Raw genomic sequence first — 27,454 nt, forward strand, 5'->3', positions numbered from 1 at the left:
TAGTGTTCGAATGGAACATTGAATGTAGTTTTATACCTGTCTTTTTCAACAATTTGAATATGCCAATATCCAGATTTCATATCAAACTTTGAAAATATTATTGCTTGATTTAGTCTATCTAACAAATTCTTCTTATTGTGAATAGGATATCTAATCCATCTAAGAGCTTTATTCAAAGGTTTGTAATTGATAACTAACATGGGTGCTCCCCGCTCAAGTTCAGCGGCATTTTCAACATAGAATGTTGAACAAATCCAAGGAGAGTAGCTTTTTTCAGATTAACTTCTTTTCAAGAAGTTCATTGATCTCTTTCTTATAAATCTCCATCAATCTACTATTCATTTGAATGGATCGAGCCATGGTAGGAATTTTCTTTTCATCAAAATTAGGCTCATATTGTAGTTCGACAATATGCCTCCTTCGATCCCTAAAGGCATTTGGAAATTCAGCACAAACCTGTTTTTAAAATTCCTTTTGGATGGACTCAATCTTTTCTTTCACCATCTTCATAGTGAGTTGTTCCTCAGTTATCTGGAAATGCATTTCTTCTTTTAGAGAACAAAGAAACTTTTCTTTGTTTTGAATATTCTTTTGTATCGTACTTACATACTACATTTGAAGTTCCCTAGAAAATGTGAACTTTACCCTTGTTCCTTCAACTTCGGTTTTAATTCCTTCTTCTGAAACTTTGAACGGGTAAAGCATGTTGATAAAGGGAGTAACTAAAATCACATCATGGCTTAGTCCTTTAACCATAACAAAACAGGTTTCAAAACAAACCTCATCTTGAATGACTGATAGGAGCATATTTATGCGACTTAGTTGGCTTGTTCTTGTGCATTTATGTCGTGTTTCCTTAGTTATTTTAATGTTTAAAGTCATTTTCGTGTGTTTTCAGACTCTAAGTACAAAGTATGCCAGAAGATGCATTTTGGAGGCCTTTGGAGCATGTTTCGGGCTTGGAATGGATAGCAAATGCATGGGCCAAGTGGATGGACGAATTTGAGAACTAAAGAGGCCAAGAATATGAAGAATTATGGTCCAAAAGATGAAGAAAACAGCCCAAAAATCTGTCACCCCAACTTGCATTCCTTGCCATGCAAACCACATAGAATTCCCTTTGGATTCCATGCCATGCTTGATCACTCTTGTCCCCTACATAATTTCTAATTTCATGCTTCAATTCATTTAATTATTACACTTAATTGCTTGATACCTCTTGTTCCCTTCACTCATTAGATTTTAGACAACATTTACATCCATTACATGCACCAATTGATGCTCCATCATTCACATTTGGAATCCCATGCCTTGTGTACCACATGTTGCTGCACCTTTGACCCATTTATTGACACATTTTCACCTCCCTTTCCATCTCTATGCAATGTACACAATCATTCATGCTCCCTAGCTTCAAGACCACTCCATTTTACCCTTCACACTTTGCATCATCACTTCATTTTCACCCTTGGACCATTGCACACCACACACACAAATTACCATGCATTTCATCCTTAACCTAACCTGATTTTCTAAGGTTTTTGGGGCCTATAAATACATGTTTACACCCCTTGGCCAAAGGGAATCCCCCATATTCATCATTTTATCACAGAAATTCGTCCATACACACCCTAGGAAGCAAAACACCCCAAAAACACCATTCTAGTGCCTAGAAAACATAACAGCCACTCCACCTTCTTCCACCCTCTTTGCCTAGTTCTCTACCACTCCCCAACCATCAAACACTCTTCCACTCTCACCCTAAACCCTTCCACAAAATTCCCCATCCATTCTACACCATAAATCCACCCAAAAATCTGTCCACAAGCTTCATGCCGCAAGCAAGGGAAAGGAGGAATCTTGGATGCACTTGCTACCAAGTTGGAGCATTTTAGGTGTTTTCTTTCCTTTGATTTTAATGTCTAATTTTATGTATCTTTGCTTTGTGAGTATGAGGAACTAAACCCCTCTTAGTTAGGGGGTGATTCGAAACCATGTACATGCTTGCAATATGATTTGATTACATTCAATTGTTATTTCATAAGTTGCGGATTCAATTCGTTCATCTACTTGATTGATAACTTATTTGTGTATGTTGATTGAGAGTGCACGCTTAGTTTTCATGCATGAATATGATGCTAGATTATGAGGGACTTTCACCTAATAGTTACAATCTTATAATCACAAGTAGTGAAGGTCGCTTGAAAACGATCGCGTTGAATGAATTCTTGGCATTAGTTTCATGCTCATCATAGTAACGAATGCCTCGTCAACACTTATAGTTCTCATTGTGCTTCATGATTCTTGATTGTATCTTTATTGTGCTCATCACGTAAGGAACCTTTGAGGAATGCTTTGAATTGTTGTATGCGCTTTTCCATCCAATTCATTAACTTAAGGAGAACTTGAAGGTTAATTTAAGCGTATCTAATTAACTTGGGGTGTTGAGTTTCATAATTTATTGAAAGAACAACTGAAAATCATTTTGTTTGCAAGTGTGTCATGTGTGGAGAAGAACCTCCTAACTAGCCTTTTATCATCCTTTTCATCCAAAAACGTTTTACAATCTGTTTTGTTTTAAAGTTTCTGTTTTGTTTTCAATTTTCGTCCAAAACAAATCCCCCTTTATTTTGAAGTCTTAGATTAGTTAGAAAGTGTTTTGATTTGTGTTTCTCAGTGTTTTGATTCAAGTTTTCATCCAACTTCGTCCAAGTTCTTGTTAGGTTCTCAAAACTGCCCAGAAAGTGGTTTTTAGGCAGTTTTGAGTCATTAGGTTGCTGTTTTGAGTTTTATGTTTGTTTAAGTATTTTAAAGTATAGTTTTGCATTCTTTGAGTCTAGTTTAGTGTTTTAAATTTTGTTTTTATGTTTTTAAGTCAGTTTTCAAGTGTTTAGCAATCCCTCCTAATCCCCGGCCTAGAACGATCCCTACTTACATACTTTACTACATTTGATAAAAAGAGGGTTTAATTTTGTGTGTTAACTTATTTTTCACATCAATGACTGCAGCATCTGACACCGTATACTGAATTTTCATAGGTTGATCAGTTGCACTGCGTAGACCCTCAGAAGTTTTTGAGAAGTACTTTGTGGGTACAAGTCCTTCATTTATACAATTTAGATCTGCTCCCGAATCAATGAGTGTTTTGATTAAAAACCTGAAAATTTTGTTAATAACAAAGGTAATTGTAGAATACCACTTTTGAGAAATTACCTTGTTGATGCTACTAACATACTTCAGTGTTGAAACACTAACATTCGGATCGGTAAGATACAAAACTGGTTCATCCTCTGGTGGCTTGTCTTTCTTCTTTTTTGTGAAGTTATCCATCAGATGTTGAAACTCGCTTTCAGTTTCAGTTATATTGCCTCTACTCTGAAACTCTTCTTCGTGCGATAAATGATAGAGTTTAAGGATTTGAACTCTATGTTTTAGTACCTTAATTTCTTCTTTTGTAATGTTAATTTTATACAGCATATCAGCTAATGCAGGATCTTTCTTAGCTGATTTTTTAGCTATTATATCAACAATTGTTTTGAAGCTATAGGATTCAATTGGCCGTCTCTCACTTGGCTCAGGCTTTTTCTTTTCTTTTGCCAGACTTTCTTCTTGGGTGATCACATAAAGATTTAATTTGCAAGCACATTCATCTTCTGACTCCGTGCTGCTTTCATCCGTTGATGATGTAAATAGCTCTTCGTCTTCAAGAACTGCAACTTCATTTTCGCTTTCATCAGAGTCAAACGAATGTATTATTAATTGGCATAATTGCTACTTTAGACCTTCATCTACATTGAGATTATTGATTTTTTTTCTTTCATTTGGCATTAAGGTCTCATATGTCCAACTTTTCCCACTTATAGCAAACAAGAGGTTTTTTATCTGATCCTTCCCCCCCCCCCTTTTTGTTTGCGAGATTGGAACTTTCACTTGCAAAATGACTTATAAGGTTTTGATGATTTATGGGGATTTTCGTTCGAGTATTTGTTGAAAAAAATTTTGGTTTTCCTAAAGGGTTTCTTGGAAGAAGGTTGTCCTTTAGGTGCAAAACCAAATTGTTCGTAGAAATCTCCCATTTCGTTTGATCCTAAGGTTCTTTGCTTATCAAGTTGCCTTTTCAACTTGATATCATTACAAAGTGCTAGTCTTTCAACACATATTTCATGTCAGTTCTCCATAGGTATACCTATCATAAGGTGTAACTCCTCCAAATTTTTCTCTTATCCTATTTCGCATATTTTCAGCGAATATTGGAGGTAAGCCAGAAAGAAACTTTTCTTTCCAGAAATCAGCATTACAATCGGACTCAAGAAAGACTTTGGCATAGCAAACATCTTTATACCACCTAAAAAGGGACAAACTCGGGCATTTTAAGTTCATTAAGAGTTCTCTAAACCTATCTTGTTGTAGCTCAGTAGAGCCAACGAAATGTAGAGTAATGGTTTAGATTAAGGTATTCACCGTATCTTCTTGAGCTACTATTTTTCCTTTGATTTCTCCTACCTTTGTGGCAGTAAAGATTTGTCTCTTTGCTTCTTCACTTAGGTGGAAATCCCACCATCCACGCAGTTGACCTATAAATCCTGCTATTATCACCTGTGCAATGGCACTATCAGAATTTCCTTGTAATTTACTAGCGGATCAGAACATCATCATATGTCTCATAGTGTTGATGACTTGATAATCTGTTTGTCCATCAATGTTCCATTCAACAATTGATCTTGCAGGCATCTGCAGTGCACCAAGAAAAGTAGGAAAATGTTTTCCACACTCTCAATTTCTTACTTTGTATTGATTTTCTTTAGATATATTTATTTCGTCCTATAGAACTTATGCAAAGCAAACAAAATATTGTTGATTCATATGATTAATAGACAAATGGAACCGTATGCAATATTAGAAGGGGTGATGTTTGATATTGATTCTTTAGCTATGCATTTTGATTTTGTTAAGTTCAGGTTCGTTTCGCGGAAAGGTTACTTTGCTGCTCACGTGGTGGCTTCATTTGCTACCAAGAATGGTGGTGAGTTCCTTTGGAATGAGATTGGCCTGGATTTTTTATACTATTTTTACAGCTGATGCAAACCTTGTCAATCGGCTTTAATAAATTTCCATATTTTCGATAAAACAAAAAAAAAATCCATCTTCTCGACAAAAAAAAAAAAAAAAAATAAATCAAAACAAATTAAGGAGTAAATAAATAGTGATAATATATGAATATTTATCATTCAATAGAAAATGATAGAAAGTACACCAATATGTAATCACTACAGGGCAACGGGATCATAACTAGGGCTGGGCACAGGTCGGGCTGGGCCCAAATTTGAAGGAACCAACGCTACCCGTTTTAAAATGTAATGGGCAGTTCAGGACAGGTCCACGGGTCCAATTACATTTTTTTTCTCATTTTTTTTTTGGGTCGACATTGGGCAGCTTTTTATATTACCAACAACACACATTTACATTTACAATAGAGAGGCCCACATACAATACAAACACAACAACAAAAGTATGGATCTCTGAAGAACAACTATACCAAGCCCAATAGAAAAAACCCTAACAGCCTGCATCCTCTGCCGCTGCTGCCATCAGAAGGACCCCCAAACTTGAACTAGTAGCCTGAAATCAAGCCAAATCGAGCCCCCAAAGTGGATAAAAAGAAGACTTCAACAAGTCCTGGAAGATCCTTCACAACATGATTTTCCAAAGCGAAACTAATATCAAAACCAAAACCAATTAAATCCAAAAAATTTAGAAATTATATCCCTAAATTCAGTAACCCAAAAATTTCAAAAATCCTAATTCCAAAGTCCTAAATCCTTGAACTCAGAAATTCAAATAATTCAAAAACCCTAATTTAGAAATTACCTTAATTTGAGAGAAGATGACATGATATTTCGAATCGCATGATGATGGTGGTGTTTTCAACAGCGGTGATGGGTGGTCACGTTTGGGAGAAGAGTCAGGAGATGATGGCGATGGTGGTGTTCACAAGAGGACTCAACTCAAGTGGGAGAGGGGACTGAGAATCAAGAGGGAGGACTCGGGAGGACTCAGGAGAGTCTTCGAGAAAGATGTGATGTGTGTAAGATTTGAGTGTGTGTGTGTGTGTGTGTGAGAGAGAGAGAGAGATTTGAGTGTGTGTGCGTGAGGTTTATTGCATACGGTTCGGGCCAAAGGCCCATGACTTAAGAAAATTGAATCCAGCCCGTCCCTTTGTTTACTTGGACCCACCCCGCCCTGCTCTCTAGGAGCAATTGTTGCGGTATCCAGCTGTAAGTCAGCAGTTGTGCTATCGTCTGGTACCATCAATATATTCCACCAATTTTAGCTGCCAATAGAATAGAAGTTTGCTTATTTTCTTGATATTTCTTCAGAATGTTAGCTGCCTTTGCAAGAATATCATATGCATGATGGAGAAACCTACCACTGTACCATTCATATAACGAGTCAAGCCATTTATTGTATGATAAAGAACTTACTGCAGTTTCTTAATTGTCCTTATTTTAATTTTCCACTTATACTCCATAATTGTCCCTAGTTTACTAACCAGCACATTGTATGTTGGTTCGGAGAATGCACTGTCCCAAATAGTTCAACTTGTTGAAGCTCCACAGCTTACCAGAGCACTTGTTCAGAAACTAGCTGACCAGGTTCAAAGTTTTTTGTTCCAACGGTGAGTTTTTTTGTTCAATCCTCAAACTTTCCATATCGCATTACTGCTTCGTATAAGATAAATTAATGAGTACTTTTTTTCAGCGAGTGAAGTTTTATGTGCTTTTTTTCCGTCATACTTTTACCAAAAAACATTGGGAGCAGCCTCTTCATAAATAGGGGTAAGGCTAGGCTAGCCGACATTCACCTCTCCCAGACCTTGCGTAAAGCGGGAGCCTTGTGCACTGGGTACGACCTTTTTTACTTTTACCAAAAAACAACTAAAACTGAAAATTGGATATGGACAAGTATTCAAAGCATTGAGCTGCATCTGACTGTCAGCAGGAGATGATTTTTCTTAATGAAAATTCCTTTCTTGATTTAAAAGATCAGGTGCCTACTTCTAGGAGTCGCTTTTTTTCTTATCATCTTGTAAGGTTTCTTGTCATTTCATTTCCTTTATACGTCTTTGGCTTCTTTCCTTTTCTTTTGCCTAGTTTCCGCTTTGAGGTTTTTATCCAATAACTTTTTTGAGTTTTTTTTCTTTTGCCTAGCACACCGCGACAATATTTCAATTGCATAGTTGATTCTTTTTTCTTTCTTACATCAGGTTGTCATCGTAGCATTTTTGACATGGCTTGGATGGTTCATCCCTGGAGAATTTGGTCTTTTCCCCGAAAACTGAATACCAAAAGGCATGGATAAATTCGAGCTGGCATTACAGTTCGGTATCTCAATGTTAGTGGTTGCTTACCCTTGTGCCTTGGGACTAGCAACCCCTACAGTGGTAATGGTTGCAACAGGGAAACGCTCTGCGTCGATTCTGATCATTTCATATTATCCCCTATGCTACCAGCATACACTGTGTTAACGTAGAGAGTTGGAAGATAAAATAGGAACAACTGATCGATTTCCTTCTTATAAGAACAAGCAAAGTCCAAATATTTGAAATTTGATCAATTTCCTTCCCTCGTTACTTACTCTTAGTAATCACAAAAAAAAAAAAAAGGAAAGAAACACTCCTTCATTGGACATAGACATAAGCTAAATTCTCAATGTGTATGTATTCATCAACAACTCATTATGTAAATCTAACACCCTTGTATATGTAATCTCAACCTAAGACGTTTGAGAGGAAATTGGAGAGATTTCGTAGTGTATTATAAGCATCCACAAATCTCACATCTGCCCGAGATATTTTGAGGGAATTGAATCAAAATTTTATATGGAATCTCTACTAATCAATTTTAACTTCATAAAAATCCCTGGATTTATAAATCTATTAAAATCTCTCAAATTCCCAATTGAATAGTTAGGAGAGAGAGAGAAAGTTAAACTTTTGATAAACATTAAAAGCTATAAATTACATTGTTTGTGGGTTCCTAGCAAAGAAAAAGGGTTTGAGTTGTTAAATTTAGAAGAAGAAAAAATAAATTAGAATATCTGAATTTAAGCTAAAATAGTTAGCTAGAATTGTCAAAAATGATGGCTGGCTGAATTAACATTTAGGTCATTTGGCTAGCTATAATTAGTCTGCATAGTACAAGAATTTGAAGACTCTTGTGAAGAATTTGGACATTGAAGTTCTGTTAAGACTATACAAAGGTGAGGAAGGTGGAGTGTCCCCTCCAAGTGGCGTGGCGGCAGCATGCATTGGGCACCCAATGATCCTCGTGCCAATCTAAAGTAATACGACACTAATTTATGATAGTGATGCAATTCCATATTTGTTGTTTAGTAATATCAAATTAGCAATTGTAATCCAAATTTCAATAAAACGGAAAATGATTATCGATCAACATGTCATATGTTTCTTCTTTATTATTTGGGCAAGACAACCCAAATAAAACTAAAGATATACCTCATAATGAATTATAAAATACTAAAAGAAACCTAAAAAACTGATCAATAATACATAATATCTGTACTACTGAAAAAATCTCATATTGGCCCATTCCAAGCCCATGTTAAACCTAGAGACCCTGCACGACCTGCCGTGCTAAGCACAGCTCCATGGGCTAGCCCTAACTATAACTTAAAAGCTTGAATTATACATGATAAAATTTCTAAACTAAGTTCAAAATAAGAATTAAGTACCAAAAAAGCAACAACCTAAAGAACAATTATTTATCACAGAACGCGTGCCTGTTGGAGTAATCCTTCCGGGCTACAAAGATGGGATGTTGGGTAATCACCATCCATCGTTTCTAAGCCGCTTTAATAAGATATTTAGTGTTTGAACTTGGTAGAATAGATACATTTGTAATCAAGCCAATGTCTAAGAAACCTTAATTATCAGTCTGGACAATGAAAAAAATTCCAGTTAGAACCTTATAACTTATAATCTTACGAAACATACAAAGCAGCTCCATGACGAGACACAATTGAAGCAACGGGATCATATCCATCTGTAAGAGCAATGTTGCAGTATCCAGCTGTAAGTTCACCAGGCTGTGCCATCTCTGGTACCACCAACATATTCCACCAATTTTAGCAGCCAATAGAATAGATGTTTGCTTATTTTCTTGATATTTCTTCAGAATGTTAGCTGCCTTTGCAAGAATATCATCTTCATGATGGAGCAACCTACCACTGTACCATTCGTACAACGAGTCAAGCCATGTATTGCATGATAAAGAACTTACTGCAGTTTCTTAATTGTCCTTATTTTAATTTTCCACTTATACTCCATAGTTGTCCCTAGTTTACTAACCAACACATTGTATGTTGGTTCGGAGACTGCACTGTCCCAAATAGTTCAACTCGTTGAAGCTCCACAGCTTACCAGAGCACTTGTTCAGAAACTAGCTGACCAGATTCAAAGTTTTTTGTTCCAACAGTGGGTTTTTTTTTAATCCTCAAATTTTCCATATTGCATTACTGCTTTGTGTAAGATAAATTAATGAGTACTTTTTTTGAGCGAGTAAAGTTTTATGTGCTTTTTTCCTTCATACTTTTACCAAAAAGCAATCTAAAACTGAAAATTGGACATGGACAAGTATTCAAAGCATTGAGCTGCATCTAACAGTCAGCAGGAGATGATTTTTCTTAATGAAAAAGCCGTTCTTCATTTAAAAGATCAGCAGCCTATTTCTAGGGGTTGCTTTTCTTCTTATCATCTTGTAAAGTTTCTAGTCATTTCATTTCCTTTATGTGTTTGGCTTCTTTCCTTTTCTTTTGCCTAGTTTTCCGCTTTGAGGTTTTTATCCAATAACTTTTTTGAGTTTTTTTTCTTTTGCCTAGCACACCGCGTATTATGACAATATTTCAATTGCATAGTCGATTCTTTTTTCTTTCTTACATCAGGTTGTCATTGTAGCATTTTTGACATGGGTTGGATGGTTCATCCCTGGAGAATTTGTTCTTTTCCCCAAAAACTGGATACCAAAAGGCATGGATAAATTTGAGCTGGCATTACGGTTCGGTCTCTCAGAGTTAGTGGTTGCTTACACTTGTTCCTTGGGACTAGCAACCCCTACGGTGGTAATGGTTGCAACAGGGAAACGCTCTGCCTCGGTTCTGGTCATTTCATATTATCCCCTATGCTACCAGCATACATTTTGTGTTAACATTCAGTATTATAACAAGTTACGCACTTCATTCCTGACCAGTAAAACGCTCTGCCTCAGTTCAATCAACGTTTAGGCTCTTGACATAGAACTAAATACAATCTATGTCATGGGTATGGAGGATGTTCTTTATGCATATATTGGGATTGAACATGCAACTATTATTTCATAGTTGGAATCTGTCTCATATGACCCTTTGGTCTGGACGATTGATGGCTGTATACACCTTGTCCATGTCAAAAAGCCGAACTCGCCAAGTTTCAAAACACCCATTTCTTGTAGATGACAGCTCTAACTGAAGGAGAGTTCTCTTTACCCCAACTCCTTTTTTTATAACAAAGCTAATAATTGTTTCGTTCTTTTTGGGGTTTATGTTCTTTCCAAAATTAAAAGCTGAACAAACGGTATCTAAGTCATGAAGGTTGATATGTTTCATAGCATTTAACACTTTGTTGGTGTCTGGACGTTTATGGACACGTTTGATCCTTGGAGGTGAAAACGGTTGTTTTTGATGAAACAGGGACTCTGACAGTTGGGAAACTCGTAGTAGTTGATGATGTGCCTCTTCTCCAATTACTCAATGGAGGAGTTCTGTGCTGTGCTATTGCCACAAAGGTTGGTGCTTATGTTTCAAATTTGTACATGAAAAGTTTAATTTGCGTATTAAAAAAGTTGGAGTGTTTGTAGAGTTATGCTACAGATGAGACCACTCATTGTTATTATGCTATCGAAAATTATTTTGTCAATCATGCTACCATGCTTCTATTTGAGAAATATGTAGGCAAATAGTGAACACCCAATGGCAAAATCGGTGCTGGAGCATGCTAAGAGGCAGCTAAAGACATTTGGATCAACTAAGCATGTGATGGAGGCTAAGGACTTTGAGGTGCACGCAGGAGCTGGCGTTAGTGGAAGAGTTGGCGACAAAATGGTTTTGGCTGGGAACAACTGGCACATATGCGGGAAAACAATGTCCAGGTTGGTCCTGAGGTTGACAAGTATGTTTCAGAACATGAGAATCTGGCTCGAACGTGTGTGTTGGTTGCCATCGATGGAAAGATTGCTGGGTCATTTGCTGTAACTGATCCAGTGAAGCCAGAGGCTGCAAGAGTCATCTCTTATCTTCACTTGATGAACATTACAAGCATCATGGTTACTGCTGATAACTGGGCTGCAGGAGCAGCCATTGCGAAGGAGGTTGGCATTGATAAGGTGTCTGCTGAGACGGATCCACCAGGAAAAGATGATAGAATAAGAATTACAGGTACGATTATAGAATAGTTACAGGGGTGGTGCGAATGAATTACAATTACCCAGCTCTACAAGTAATTTTATTCTGGTTTTGAGCGCAGATTAAGGATTACTAAATTATATTTCAAATGACTTGTCTAGTGTGAACTAATGTCTTATAGAAATCTTCACACTCATTTTTCTATATCAAGTTTGTTTCCGACTTGATATGTGAGTGCAATGATGCAATCTATCAAACATAGCGTTTTCAGACTTATTAAATTGGATTTGGATGCAGATGAAAGGAATGCCAGTGGCAATGGTGGGAGATGGAATCAATAACTCCCCGCCTTTAGTTGCAGCAGATGTTGGCATGGCAATTGAAGCCGCTGATATAGTTCTGATGAAGTGCTGTATCCAGATGTAAATCTCTTGGATATATGTCAACAATCTGTGATAATTTATATATGCTAATAAATAATAAATGCGATAAGAATTAACAGAATATAATCTAGAATACGAATTATAAAAACAGACAACTTGAAGATCGAGGCTTGCGTACCGCAATATCCTTGAAACAGAAATTCGTCCCTACTATGTGCTTGTAGTTCTACGGACGTCTGCTTCACCAGGATTCAACGATCAAGTTAAAATTCCAGCACCGGAAAATTTCACTTCTGACGAATTTAGTGTGGTTCTCTCAGTAAGAAGGTTTAGGAATGTAGAAGATGAAGTTGATTATTTTCTGTATACTAAATGCCATGCAGATGGATGTATATATAGCAGATGGATGTTTGTTTGCAACAGGTATGAGAATGGGGTGTGACTGTTGGGAGACATCTCTTCAGAGGGGTGCTTTGCTCTGTGTTTAGAAAGAACACTTAGACTTCATCTGAAAGGATGAGTCTTTTCATAAAAAATAAATAATTAATTAAATTCGAATTTAATTAAACATAATTAAGTAAATCCAGAAAATAATTAATTAAATAATTTAATTATTAGAGCCCAAGAGCCCATCTTTGGAAAATTAAATATATATTAATTATAATTAATTATATATTAATTACCAATTAATTAGTACACCTCAAAGCCCAACTCCAAGGGTGAGCCCAATTTTAGTCTCCAGACCTATTAGTCCAATCACTTTCTCTAAAGGACAAAGCCTTATAAAATGATAAAATCTTTTGGGAATGGCCAATGTGAGACAAAGAAATTTCTACTCAAACTACTCAAATTTCCAACAATACCCCACATTTGAGTTGAAATTTCATTCAAACTCTAACAATTACCCCACATTTGAATGCAAATGTAAATGCAAGTGTGTGAATATGCTGCATGACTAGGCTGCCTAAAACTGAGAGAGAATAGTCATGATATGCATCGGATGAAGTGTCTTTTGGACTTGAACTTACCCTAGTGAAAACATATCGGGTTTACTTGGTGACGCAGTGGATGTGGAAGATCTTGAACTGTTCACCGCAGTAGTAAACCGAGACAATATGCTACACACATATCATGGCTGCCACACGTCAATTCATACGGTTGTTTTCATTTTGGCCCTAAACAGATCCCGGATTTCGTAGGAGCTTTAGAGAATTTAGCCATTTCAATTCTCATAAATGTGGCCCCATTTACTCCTATATAGGTGACATTAATTAAGAATAGTCTGTCATATTCTTCTTGATAACAAGATATTAATGTCATTAAATGTATAAAACATAACCCTTCAAACGTCAACAAACAACACACATTTTATCATAAGAATGGGTAAGGTGTGTGTTCAACTTTTGAATCAAACTCAACCAGTTTACCTATTGAACCTAGACCATGGGATCTCCAATCAGCTAGGTTAGGTTTCCGCCCAGTTTGATTCCTTGAATTGGCTTAAGACCCATTCCCCTCGATGTAAATAATATTTGCTCTCTTGGTAGGCCTTTTGTCAAAGGATTAGCTATATTTTCATTTGACTTCACATAATCAATGGATATTATTCCATTTGAGAGCAACTTCTTAAGAGTATTATGTCGACGCCTCATGTGACGTGACTTCCCATTGTAAACATGACTTTTGGCCCGTGATTGCGTGGCCATACTATCACAATGTATACATATAGCCGTGACCGGCTTTGGCCACATCGGAATATCCACCAGAAAATTTTTTAGCCACTCGGCTTCTTCACCAGCCAAGTCTAAAGCTATAAACTCGAACTCCATGGTGGACCGAGCTATACACTTTTGTTTAGAAGATTTCCAAGATATTGCTGCACCTCCCAAGGTAAAAACATATCCACTTGTCGACTTGGATTCTGTAGTGTCAGAAATCCAATTGGCATCACTGAAGCCTTCTACAACAGGTGGATATTTTGTGTAGTGTAATCCGTAGTCAAGTGTATTTTTTAAATACCTTAACACTCGTACTAAAGCATCTCAATGCTCTTGTGTCGGATTACTTGTATATCTACTAAGCCTACTTACTGCATAAGCTAAGTCGGGCCTAGTTGAATTCATCAAGTACATCAGACTTCCAATTACTTGAGAATATTCAAGTTGAGATATGGCATCACCTTTATTTTTCTCCAACTTGCATCCAGCATCAAAATAAGTTGCAGCAGGTTTGCAGTCAAATTGACCAAACCTTCGTAATATTTTTTCTGCATAATGGGATTGTGTAAGGACATATCCTTCACTATTTCTCTTAATTTGAATTCCTAAAATGACATCGGCTTGACCTAATTCTTTCATGTCAAAACTGGAATTCAACATTTTCTTTGTTTTGTTGATTACATCTTTATTGCTTCCCATTATGAGCATATCATCCACATACGAGCAGACAGTAACACAAGTTTTATCATTACTCTTAATGTAGACACATTTATCAAATTCATTTATCTTGAACCCATGTGTCAACAAAGTATGATCAAATTTCTCGTGCCATTGTTTTGGTGCTTGTTTAAGTCCATAAAATGACTTAACTAATTTGCACACTTTGCTTTCTTGTCCTTTAAGCACAAACCCTTCAGGTTGTTCCATGTATATTTCTTCATCTAGTTCTCCATTTAAAAATGTTGTTTTTACATCAATTTGATGTATATCAAAGTTGTATACAGCCGCAATCGCTATTAACGTCATAATTGACGTCATGCGAGAAACTGGAGAATAGGTGTCGAAATAATCCACCCTTCTTTTTGGCGATAACCTTTGGCTACTAACCGTGCCTTGAATTTATCAATAGTTCCATCCGCCTTAAGTTTCTTCTTGAAAATCCATTTATGGCCAGTTGGTTTACTACCAAGAGGTAAATCAACCAATTCCCATATGTTATTTTCCATAATGGATTTCATTTCACTTTTAATTGCTTCCCTCCATAAAGGAGCCTCAGAAGAAGACATTGCTTCTTTAAAAGTTCGAGGTTCATTCTCGGACAAGTAAGCAATGAAATCTGGTCCAAAGTTTTTAGAAACTTTGGTTCTTTTCCCTCTTCGTGGTTCCACATCATTTTGTTGAACACCAGAAGAAGAAGCTTCATCATAACTATGATAATGAACTCGTTTTGTATTAAAGCCAGATTCCTTTTCTTTGTAAGGAAATATATCCTCAAAGAATTCTGCATCCGCCGATTCTAATATAGTGTTAACATGTATGTCAGAAATTGAAGATTTGACAACAAGGAACCTATAAGCAGCACTATTATTTGCAAATCCAATAAATACACAATCAATAGTTTTAGGTCCTAGTTTCGTTCTTTTTGGTAACGGAACTTGAACCTTTGCTAAGCAGCCCCACACTTTCAGGGTTTTATAAGTGGGTTTATGTCCTTTCCATAGTTCATAAGGTGACTCGTCAATCTTTTTTAGAGGAACCTTATTCAATATGGTATTTGCATTAAGTAAAGTTTCACCCCACAAACTGTGTGGAAGCCCAGAACTATTTAACATGGAATTAATCATATCTTTGAATGTTCTATTTTTTCTTTCAGCAACACCATTTTGTTGTGGTGTGTATGGAGCCGTTGGTTGATGTATAATTCCATGTTGTGCACAAAAATTTGAGAAGGCAGTAGACTCATACTCTCCTCCTCTATCGGATCTCAGTGCTTTGATTTTTCTCTCAAGTTGATTTTCAACTTCGGCTTTATATGTCTTAAACATATTCAAAGCTTCGTCCTTGCTATGAATCAAATAAACATAGCAATACTTACTGCAATCATCAATGAAAGTGACATAATAATTCTTTCCTCCACGAGTTGGTGTGGATTTAAAGTCACAAAAATCACTATGAATTAATCCAAGTAATTCATTTGATCTTTCCAAAATTGACTTTCTCGTTTGCCTAGCAAATTTTGATTCAGTACATGTTTCACACTTATGATTAAAATCAATTTCGAATTTAGGTAATAATTCTAATTTAACCATTCTATGCATAGAACGAAAATTAACATGTCATAATCTAGCATGCCAAATATTAGAAGACTCAACAATATAAGTAGAAGCATTTATTTTATTAGCATCATCAATGGCAATTACATTGAGTTTCACAAGGCCATCAGCCACATAACCCTTTCCAACAAACATCCCACCCTTGGTAAGTACAAATTTGTTGGATTCCATTACAAGTTTAAAGCCCTTAGCAATTAGAATGGGTCCAGAAACCAAGTTCCTCCTCATTTCAGGAACATGCAACACATTCAGCAAGGTCAAACTTTTCTCAGATGTGAATTTGAGTACCACCTTGCCATATCCCTCCACACCAGATAAGGCAGAATTGCCCACAGACAGCTTTTCTCCAGGGGCAGCAAGGTGATATTCTATGAACAGATTTCTGTCAGCGCAGATGTGCTTTGTAGCACCAGTATCCATCAACCATTCACTCACATTCGAGACCATGTTAACCTCGGACACAACAGCAACCAATTCTTCATCGATGGTTGCCATGTTAGCATGGTGGTTGTTGTTTCCGTGGCCGTGATTTCCATCCTTGCGATGACAACAATCTTGTGCCTTGTGACCAGATTTGCCACACACATAGCAAGCACCCTTAATCTTCTTCAGATTCTTGCCTTTAGGAGCAAGGGCAGATTGCACAAACTGCTTGGTTTTCGGAGCGGGAGCCTTATTCTTTTTCGGCTTAGCCTTGGAGTTTCCTCCCTCAACATAATTCACATTGGCTGCAAACCCTCCAGAACGGTCTGCCTTTCTGTGGTCTTCTTCCACACGTAGCCTCAAAATCAAATCATTCATATTCATCTTACGACGCTTGTGCTTGAGATAAATTTTGAAGTCATTCCAGGAAGTTGGCAATTTCTCGATTATCGCCCCAACTTGGAAATGCTCATTGATCTCGCATCCCTCAGAATGCAATTCATAGATCAACTTCTGGATTTCTTCGACCTGAGATACAACAGATTTTGAATCCACCATTGTATATTTGAGAAACTTACCGATAACAAATTTCTTTAAACCGGCATCATCAATCTTATACTTTTTCTCCAGGGATTCCCACAACTCATTCGCTGTCTTTCACAGAGAATAAATGTCGTAGAGATTGTCATCCAAACTATTCAGGATATAGTTTCGGCAACAAAACTCAGAATGATTCCAAGCGTCAATTGCCATGACAGTCTCTCTCGTCATTGGATTCTCATTAGACTTTGGAGCCTCTTCGTTGACAACATGAGCGAGATTCATTGTTGTCAGGAAGAACAACATCTTCTGTTGCCATCTCTTGAAGTCCAACCCTTTGAACTTCTCAGGCTTTTCAGAGTATTTTGGCACAGCGCCATTCACATTTACAGATTGTTGATCCATTAATTATCTGTTTCAAGATTGTTGGATATATGTCAATAATTTGTGATAATTTATATATGCTAATAAATAATAAATGCGATAAGAATTAACAGAATATAATCTAGAATACGAATTATAAAAACAGACAACTTGAAGATCGAGGCTTGCGTACCGCAATGTCCTTGAAACAAAAATTTCGTCCCTACTCTATGCTTGTAGTTCTACGGACATCTGTTTCACCAGGATTCAACGATCAAGTTAAAATTCCAGCACTGGAAAATTTAACTTCTGGCGAATTTAGTGTGGTTCTCTTAGTAAGAAGGTTTAGGAATGTAGAAGATGAAGTTGATTATTTTTTGTATACTAAATGCTATGCAGATGAATGTATATATAGCAGATGGATGTCTGTTTGCAACATGTATGAGAATGGGGTGTGACTGTTGGGAGAGATCTTTTCAGAAGGGTGCTTTGCTCTGTGTTTAGAAAGAACTCTCAGACTTCATCTGAAAGGATGAGTCTTTTCATAAAATATAAATAATTAATTAAATTCAAATTTAATTAAACATAATTAAGTAAATTCGGAAAATAATTAATTAAATAATTTAATTATTAGAGCCCAAGTGCCCATCTTTTGAAAATTAAATATATATTAATTATAATTAATTATATATTAATTACCAATTAATTAATACACCCCAAAGCCCAACCCCAAAGGTGAGCCCAATTTTAGTCTCCAGGCCTATTACTCCAATCACTTTCTTTAAAGGACAAAGCCTTATAAAGTGATAAAATCTTTTGGGAATGGCCAATGTGGGACAAAGAAATTTCTACTCAAACTACTCAAATTTCCAACAAATTCAGCAGGCTGTGCTATCGTCTGGTACCACGAATATATTCTACAGTCGACAATAGAATAGAAGTTTGCTTATTTTCTTGATATCTCTTCAGAATGTTAGCTGCCTTTGCAAGAATATCGTCTGCATGATGGAGCAACCATGTATTGCATGATAAAGAACTTAGTGCAGTTTCTTAATTGTCCATAGTTTAATTTTCCACTTTTGAGCTTTTTATCCAATAACTTTCGAGTTTTTTCTTTCTCAAAAATCTTATTTTGTTTTAAAATTGAACTTTGTTGCCTGACAAATTAGGTAAATGGTAGCTGGAGGCGAAGTACACCGCGTATTATGACAAAATTTCATTGTAGCATCTTTGACATGGCTTTGGATGGAGAATTTGGTCCTTTCCTCGAAAACTGGATGCCAAAGGGTAAGGATAAATTTGAGCTGGCATTACAGTTCGGCATCTCAGTGTCAGCGGTTGCTTGTCCTTGTGCCTTGGGACTAGCAACTCCTACAGTAGTAAGAGCAACACCAGAGTATTAAGCCCCCAGGACAACTTCCTATTGAATAGCCTCCAGTGAACACTAACTACCTTTAATGAACAGTAAATGTCTCTTGCATCTTTACCCCTAACTGAATAGCCATGCCAATATGCAATAAAATATTAGTATTTTTTATTATATAAAATAATAAAAAAAGTAATTTTATTTCAAATTTTGGATATGATTTTTAATCGATCTCGTTGTACCACGTTTCATTAAATAAAAAATTACAACCCAAAGTATTTGAAAAACATATAAAATTGTGGTGTAAGCTGGAAGATAATGATAAGATATTTATAGAAAAATTAATTTTTTTTTTATTTTTTACATTTTTTATTAATTTTTTAATATGGTTGATGTCATTTTGACGTCATCTTTGCATCATTTGGCCTCAGGCTCTCGGGCCGCCAATTCCTGCTGGGCCTCTCACTCTGGCCTCCCCCCAGCCCAAACGCCCGCATGGGTTGGAGCTGTTAGTCTCACGCCCCGATCCCAACATACGTCGCAAATCAACACGTGGCAAAGGAAAAATAACATTCGTTGAATATGACATACCATACGGAATGAAATACTTTAACTGCATCCCAAACTAAAAAGAAGGTGGCTAAGTTCTTCACAAGATATTTACAAATATGTACATCCCAAAAAGAAGCATAATCTTTGCTTTAAGAATAAGTTTGAAGTGCTCAAAAGAAAGTCCCAAAAGATAAAGTACAAGAGTGAATCAAGGGTAAGCTAACGCTCCACGTCTCTGATAACCGCAATGCTACCCTCACTATGGACTTCTCGGAGTCTACTTGAACCTGTCACCTGTATGATCAGTGCCTACACTATCGGAATGGTGCATCGGGAAAACATCAACCCGGATAAGCTGCGAAGCTTGTATGAGTGACAATAATACAAAGTATGTGATACAATAATAAAACCAGCCATTAATCACAATTTATAAACCTTGAACATAAATCATGCATGAGAAATCAATACCAAACCTTTGAAAACTCTGAAGGAGTCACCCAGACATTCATCAATTCGTCTGAAACAATCATATTCTCATACAACACAATGAAAAGTAGGGTTAAAGTGACATAGTTCGGCCGAAGCCTACACCTTTGAAGCTGTCTCAATCCAAACTCAATGAAACCCAAGGTGGAGACGATCCTGGACCATCACTCAACGAAATCGCAGAGTATGAGGGATTCTGGACCATCTCTCAACGGAATCCGAGTGATTACGATTCCGGACCTTCACTCAACGGAATCGCAGAGTATGAGGGATCCGGACCATCTCTCAACGGAATATGAGTAGATACGATTCCGGACCATCACTCAACGGAATCGCGGAAGGCCAACAACCATAATGCATAACGGCTCAAAGAAATGAGACAAGCACAAGTTACTTAATTTACAGAAGCTCAACCAAGGGAAATAAGGCACAAATACTAAATTTAGAACGGATCAACGAAACGGGAAATGAAGCAATATCGAAGCAACAAATCCCCATCACAATGGGTTAACGGCCCACCACTAGCGTTCACATTTGATCACATCATGCCAATCAAACAAATCAAACCATATACATACGTCAAATCTCATTCCATAACTTGAATCAATGGCTAAGCATTAAAAATAACAATTCAATAGAAAACATATATATATAACCAAGTCATATCCACAGAGGATAATAATTACGAAAACAAGGTAATCATCAATATCACATATGTTAAAGTCACTCACCTGGAGTCCGCGCTAATGTACCCTACCACGAGAGTCAAGGCATCACGTTCTATCACCGCCTAAACAAGGTAGAAGTCCACATTTAGATTTCCTTCGATAATCCACATACTTAAAAACTCTCATATGTCTCCCACAACAACATTTAATGAGGAATCGAACTGTCATTCTAAGGTAGGGTCCATGATCTTACGTCACTTATTTTGTAAGATCCAATCACTAGATTTTCACTTGTAAGTCTCTAAGGTCCTTAAACAATATCTACCATAGCATACTAAATTGGGTTTCAATTCAATATACTCAACCAACAACATTTTCATAAATCGAATGTCACACATTGGAAAATCCAACTTTTTCCAAAAAGTCTCAAATTTTACAAAAATGAAGATCTCAACAAGTAAACTTTATACTTGTGGCCGAGTCCAATTTGGCCGGGAAGACCCTCAAATTGGCTCGCACCTATCGAAACCCTAAGGTGGGTGTTCTTCAATTCGGCTTCCTTGGTGTTCCAACGCCCCACCCACTAGTTGGCTCTTGTTCCTAGGTCCAAGGGAAGTTGATTTAGGGTGATGGTGAATAGTGATACTCTTCGGAACGACAAATCGCCATCGAGAACCCCCGGGTTCTCCAACGGAGTTCTACCCAAATTAGACCTTAAAAACCCTTGATTTTTGGTGGAGATGGAAGGGAGAAGATATTTGAGTAAGTTGCAGGTGAAGGAGATAGGAAAATCAACTGAGAATTGGAGGAATTTACCTGAAATTGGCCGGTTTGAAAATGGCCTGGTGGTGGACACGGGTTCACCAAATGGGGGAGAAAGAAAAATGTCCCCCCCTTTCCTCCTTAGTTTGTCCTTTCTAGCTCCCCCCAAAACAATCTGATTGTTCCCCCTTTTTTTATTTTTTATTTTTTATTTTTTTATACTAACTTAACTTTTAGCCCACATGTGGAAATTAAACAATTCCCACAATCTATAGTTCACAACTTCAAACGTCGGTAATTATACCGTTATAATTTGGATTCGCAAACGGCTTTCGCTTATGTGTTCGTGGGTTTGAGATATATTTAAAAAAACTAGTTGTAACTTCGAAATATCAACGAAAGATAAAGATTGACTATGAAACTTCCAACTCGATAACTAATCAATTACTAAACTTATAATTAGCGGAATTAAAATTAACTAATAGAGATAAAGTAATTTCGAAATATGAATTTAAAATACGAAATACGCAATAAATGGTGAAATTCCGGGAATGGGATTTCACATCTAGCTGGGGCAATTGGGTTGGAGCAACAGCCGGTCCACCGGGCTATTGAATACGGTGGAGCTGCTCTAATGGTTGCAACAGGGAAGGGTGCTTCGCAAGTGTCCTTATCAAGGGTGGCAATGTACTCGAAGAGGCTTATAAGGTAAGATCACCTTATCCTTGGAAACAAATTTCTTTTTTAAATTAGAATCTGGTTTTCATGCATTTTATTTTTATGTTGTTTTTGCTGCTGTGTTTAGTTGCTTCATTATACTTGTTCCTAACTTCCTACTTACTTTTCCTTCCAAGGATGTCGAAAACCTGTTTGTTTTGGTATTAGTGAAAAACAATTACTGATTAGATACTATCTATATGTTTTGAGGGTGCAAGTGTAGTTGTTTTTCTTGTCTTTCCTCCGTTATGAAGTTGCTCTCCTCGTAATATTGGTCTCGTCATTTCATATTATCACCCATGTTACTAACATAGATTATGTCAATATTCCGTATTATAACAAGTTATGCACTTCATTTCCGACCAGTAAAACGCTCTGCCTCCATTCTGTCAACGTTTAGTCTCTTGACATAAAACTAAATGCAATCTATGTCATTGGGTATGGGGGATGTTTTTTCTGCATATATTGGGATTGAACATGCAACTATTATTTCACAGTTGGAATCTGTCCCACTGATGACAACTCCCACATGACCCTTTGGTTCTGGACGATTGATGCCTCTATGCACCTTGTCCATGTCACCAAGCCATACGAGCCAAGTTTTAAATCCCCATTTCTTGTAGATGACAACTCCCTTTTATAACAAGGCTAATAAATGTTTCGTTCTTTTTGGTTTCTTCTTTCGTTCCAAAATTAAAAGTTGAACAAATGGTTATGGACGTTTACGGACGTGTTTGATCCCTGCAGGTGAAAACAGTTGTTTTTGATAAAACAGGGACTCTTCTCCAACTAGTAGAAAAGTTTGGATCAACTAAACATGTGATGGAGACCAAGGACTTTGGGGTGCACACAGGAGGTAGCCTTAGTGGAAATGTTGGTGACAAAATGGTTTTGGGTGGGAACAAGAGGCTCATGCGGGAAAACAATGTCGAGGTTGGTCCCGAGGTTGACAAGTATGTTTCAGAACATGAGAATCTGGTTCGAACGTGTGTGTTCATTGCCATAATAATAGTGGCCAAACCAGAATAAATGAGAGGAGAAGCGAAATTTAAAAGCGTTAATAAAAAAATTACACAACCAAATCCTTTTACATGTTAGACAATATTAATGTCAATTATAATGTATCAATACAAAGAAATGTAGTTACAATTCTGCGGGCGAGGTTTCAAGTCATAAAAACATGGCATAATAAGTTCATTATTAATAAAAGCAAAAACATCTCCTTCAATGTAAAAAACCAAGCTATCACCAGTGGCGAAGCCAGGATTTACCGGGGGGAGGGGCTAACTTAAAAGAGTGCAAGGTTCAAAAAAATGACAACAACCAAATCTTTTTATATAATGTCTTCCATAATTTATCAAAACAAACAAATTAAAATTGTTGTGGGCGAAGTTTCATGTCATGAAAACGTCGCATATTAGGTTTGTTGTCAATAAAAGCAAATACATCTATTTTAATGTAGACAATCATGCTATCAGTCAATCATTGATCTCCCAACCAGTGATAAAACATCGATTGTTGCTAGCTTTTCTTAGCATGATGTGGTCTTTAGGTTGAAAAAGATCATTTTAGAGATAATGTCTACGAATTGTTTCGCGATAATTAGGTGGATAAGCAATCATTCAACTCAGTGGCCTCATTTTGCTATGAACTACTCGGAATATTCAAGGACTACTTGGAATATTTGAAGGAGAATGAGGACTACTCGGAATATTTGAACAAGAATTTAAGCATTGTTTCTTATAGTATGGTTCCATTACGTAACTATACAATGGAAAGAAGAAAAAAAACCTCTTAGACTCTTACACTATACTAATATGACTAATAACTAATCAAACCAACAATTCAATTAAGGGGTGGAATATCCACACACCCCTTTTTACTTCTCCCACACCTTTTTTATTTTCGGCTGTCGGATCGGATGGATTGAAGAAGATCAACGGACAGAAATTAACAAGGGGTGTGTGAGAAGTAAAAAGGGGTGTGTGGATAGCACACCCCTTCAATTAATCAATACTAATAATCATACAAATTAATCAATAAACAAAAATTCAATTCAACTAATCAATATGAATATCGTATATATTCAACAATTCAATTAATCAGTCAATAATGAATCAATAATGAAGAATTCAACTTTTACCCTAAACAATAATTTCATTCCCATCAATAAACATAGGATTCATATCAATAATCAATAACCATATTAATGTATTATCCTATGATTTTCGTATGAAATAATTAAACAGAGTTTGACATAATATAAATTTAGAAAATACAAAATTTACCTAAAATTGGGAAGGATGGTGTGGCGGTTGGGTGGTGATTGAAATAGAAGCTGGGATTGGGGAGATTTGTTGTGTTTGGTAAAGTGGGAGAGATGGGAAATTGAACGGGAAAATGGCTAAAGGAAACTAGTGGTCCCCCTATTATTTTTATTAATACAGCTGTAAAACGGTGTCGTTTTACTTAATAAATATTTTTTTTTATAAAACAAACCCTGCTGCTCACAGGGGACGCTGCACAGCAGCAAAGGCCATAAAACCTCTATACTCTCTAGTTTCCGACCGAACCAAAAGACCGATCCTGGGCTTGTTTTCCGGCGAGCGGAGGGGCGGCGGCCACCCCTCGCCCTTATGTAGCTTCGCCACTGGCTATCAATCAACAATGGATTTCCATTTTGCTACTCGGTGGTGTTTTAGAATATTCATAACACTGTTTGTTATAGTTTTGTTCCATTACGTAACTATATAATGAAAAATAATAATAATAATCTTAGACTCTTAATATTATAGTATAGTCTACTATATGACTAATAACTAATTAAACTAACAATTTAATTAATCAATATCAATAATCACATAAATTATTTAATAATCATATAAGCTATTCAATAATCATTAATTCAATTCATCAATAATAAACTATTTCATTCATGATTATAATTCATATCAATAATTAATAATTAATACCATGAGCTATAATTCCATATCGATTAAACAATTTCATATTAAATTATCAATTAGGAATTTAAATTAAAAAAAACTAGAAATTTAACTTAAAAATTGGCTTTAAAATCCGGCTTTGAACCAGAAGTTGCTGACTTGGTTTGGAACTGGATGCCGCTGGCTAAGGGTTGGCTTGAAGGCTGGAAAGGAAGGGGGTAATCTGGGCAGAATAATTGATTTGGGTGAGGGGATTGGGAATTTGGGACTAGGAGAATAAAGGATTAAGAGCATCTCCAAAGGAGATGTCAAAATGTCCAAATCAACAATAACAATAAAAAAAAGACAGCTACAATGTTTTTCAATCGAGAAGCCAAATCTGATGTGGTATGACATGGAATAGCAGCTCTCCACCCTTACTGTCAAATTTGACAATAGCGTTAAATATTTTTTTATTAATTTTTTTTATCAGATTTGCAAACTCTCCTCTCTCACTCAAACCTGAGAAGCGCTGCCGTCCTTTTTCTTCCCTTTTCTCAGCAACTTCACTAAGTTACTGCTCTACAACAAAGCCTTATACAGCATGCCATAGTTCGATTTTCCGATCACTTCCCCCAGAGCATCGAGAATGTCATAGACTGTGAGGTCCTCCCCATCTTAAAAAATCACCACCTCCTCCTCTATCTCCACAACTTCCTCTTGCTTCTACTCTGTTTTTTGCTCATTTTTTGCAGTTTGCTGGCAGTAAAAGTAGATGAAAAGTAGGAAAAACACCAAAGTTATCGATGAAGTCAGTGCAACAATCAAAGTCAGCATCACACCGATAGAATCTTAAGCTCACCTCAACAGATGGAGCACTACTCAATGACCCAACAAAGTACAGAAGATTGGTTGGCAGGTTAATTTATCTCACCGTCACAAGGCCAGATATAGTCTATTCTATTTGAACACTCAGTCAATTCATGCATCAGCCTCCAAAAACACATTGGGATGCTGCCTTACGGATTCTCAGATACATTAAAGGCACACCTGGTCAAGATTTACTGTTTCCTGCCTCTAACAATCTTGCCTTGAAGGCCTTTTGTGATTCAGATTGGGGAGGTTGTCGTGCCACAATGAGATCAGTCACAGGATATTGCATTTTTCTTGGAAACTCTCTCATCTCATGGAATTCCAAGAAACAAACCAATGTCTCTAGATCATCAGCAGAAGCAGAATATCGAGCTATGGCCAAAACATGTTTAGAGCTAACTTGTTTACGATATATTTTACAAGATCTAAGAGTCCCATAGATAGCTCCCACACCATTGTATTGTGATAATCAAGCAGCTTTGTACATTACAGCAAATCCTGTTTTCCATGAACGTACAAAGCACATTGAAATTGACTGCCATATAGTTTGAGAAAAGCTGCAAGTTGGAATGATTAGTCCTTCACATGTTCCTACTCGGTTTCAGCTAGCAGATGTATTTACAAAGGCTTTAGGAAATGATCAGTTTGTGACACTGCATGACAAGTTAGGAGTTCACAATATTTACTCTCCAACTTAAGGGGGAGTATTAAAGAAATATTATTATAATTGTATTATGCCTTTTCTAGCCTAGGTGAAATCCCACAGATCAGGGAAAAGTTATATGCCTTTCCTAGCTTAGGCCAATCCCACAAATTGGGGATCACGGCTTGCATGCCATAAATTGTAGATATGTATTAATTGTAAAGTGTTGTATATAATCTCTGTATGAGGAATAGTTAGTCAATCGAAGAAATTCATTCAAAACAATTGCTCCTTCTATCTTCTATATTCTTTACATGAAACATTGGAGGAAAACCCAATTGAGGGATCTGGCTTTGATGTGGAGAGTTGAGAAAGTGATGAACATATTGCAGGTGTGCATAGTTTTCACGGAGAAAGACTTGAATGCAAGTAGGAGTAGAAGATAAGGAAATTAATAAAATAAAAAGAAAAGAAAATAGTGTAATAAAATAATATTTAATTTGATATATCGGGTGGAAAGCAAAATTTTGAAAAATGTCAAAATATCACATAAGCTGTCAAATTCAAATTTTATGTTTAAAATTTGACATGTCCTTTAGAGATGCTTTAATGGGACCGAGTGGTCCCTATATTGTATTATATATTTTTTTTCATTGAAAAGACCACGCTGGGGTTAATGGGGTGGTCCCCATATTGTATTATATAGTTTTTTTGTCATTAAATCAAACAACGCCGTGTCTTCCTTTCGTTTTGGGCTTGAACATTTCAGAAAATAGAGCCATTGCGTGCAACAGTAGAAGAAAACATAGCCCTCGCCTGCAAATATTCCGACAGACTAGAGAGGCGGCCGCCTCTTCTTGCTCCTCTGTAGCTTTGCCACTGATAATAATTAGGTATCAAATTTGTCATCAAGGGGGTCAAACTTAAAGCCTCTTGCCTACGAGTAGAGAGGAATGTCACTTGACCCTAGTTCTAGTGACTTCCATGTTTATACTAATTTACAGGCCGTTTGCTAACCATTTTATTTTCAGTTTCATTTATTAAAATTGAAAATTGTAAACTTCGTTGGTAACTACTTTCTTGAGTTTTCAAAATTTAGCCTTTATTTTCAGTTTTCATTTTTTTTAGAAACTGAAAGTAGTTAGAAAACAAGTTTTCAGTTTTCAAAAAAAAAAAAAAAAAAACCCGAAAGAAAAAACTAAAAACGAAATGGTTATCAAACGGCTCCTTAATTACCAAGAAAATAAGA

The 27,454-nt window shown here is 36.6% G+C and overlaps 1 pseudogene; it reads right to left on the reverse strand.

Annotated features, from left to right (window-relative positions):
- Positions 1–9,000: 9,000 nt before the first annotated feature.
- LOC108173689 (inactive beta-amylase 4, chloroplastic-like) overlaps positions 9,001–27,454 on the reverse strand; it is a 41,043-nt pseudogene continuing 22,589 nt past the window's right edge.

This window comes from Malus domestica, chromosome 03 (assembly GCF_042453785.1).
Source record: "Malus domestica chromosome 03, GDT2T_hap1".
NCBI classification, from domain to species: Eukaryota; Viridiplantae; Streptophyta; class Magnoliopsida; order Rosales; family Rosaceae; genus Malus; species Malus domestica.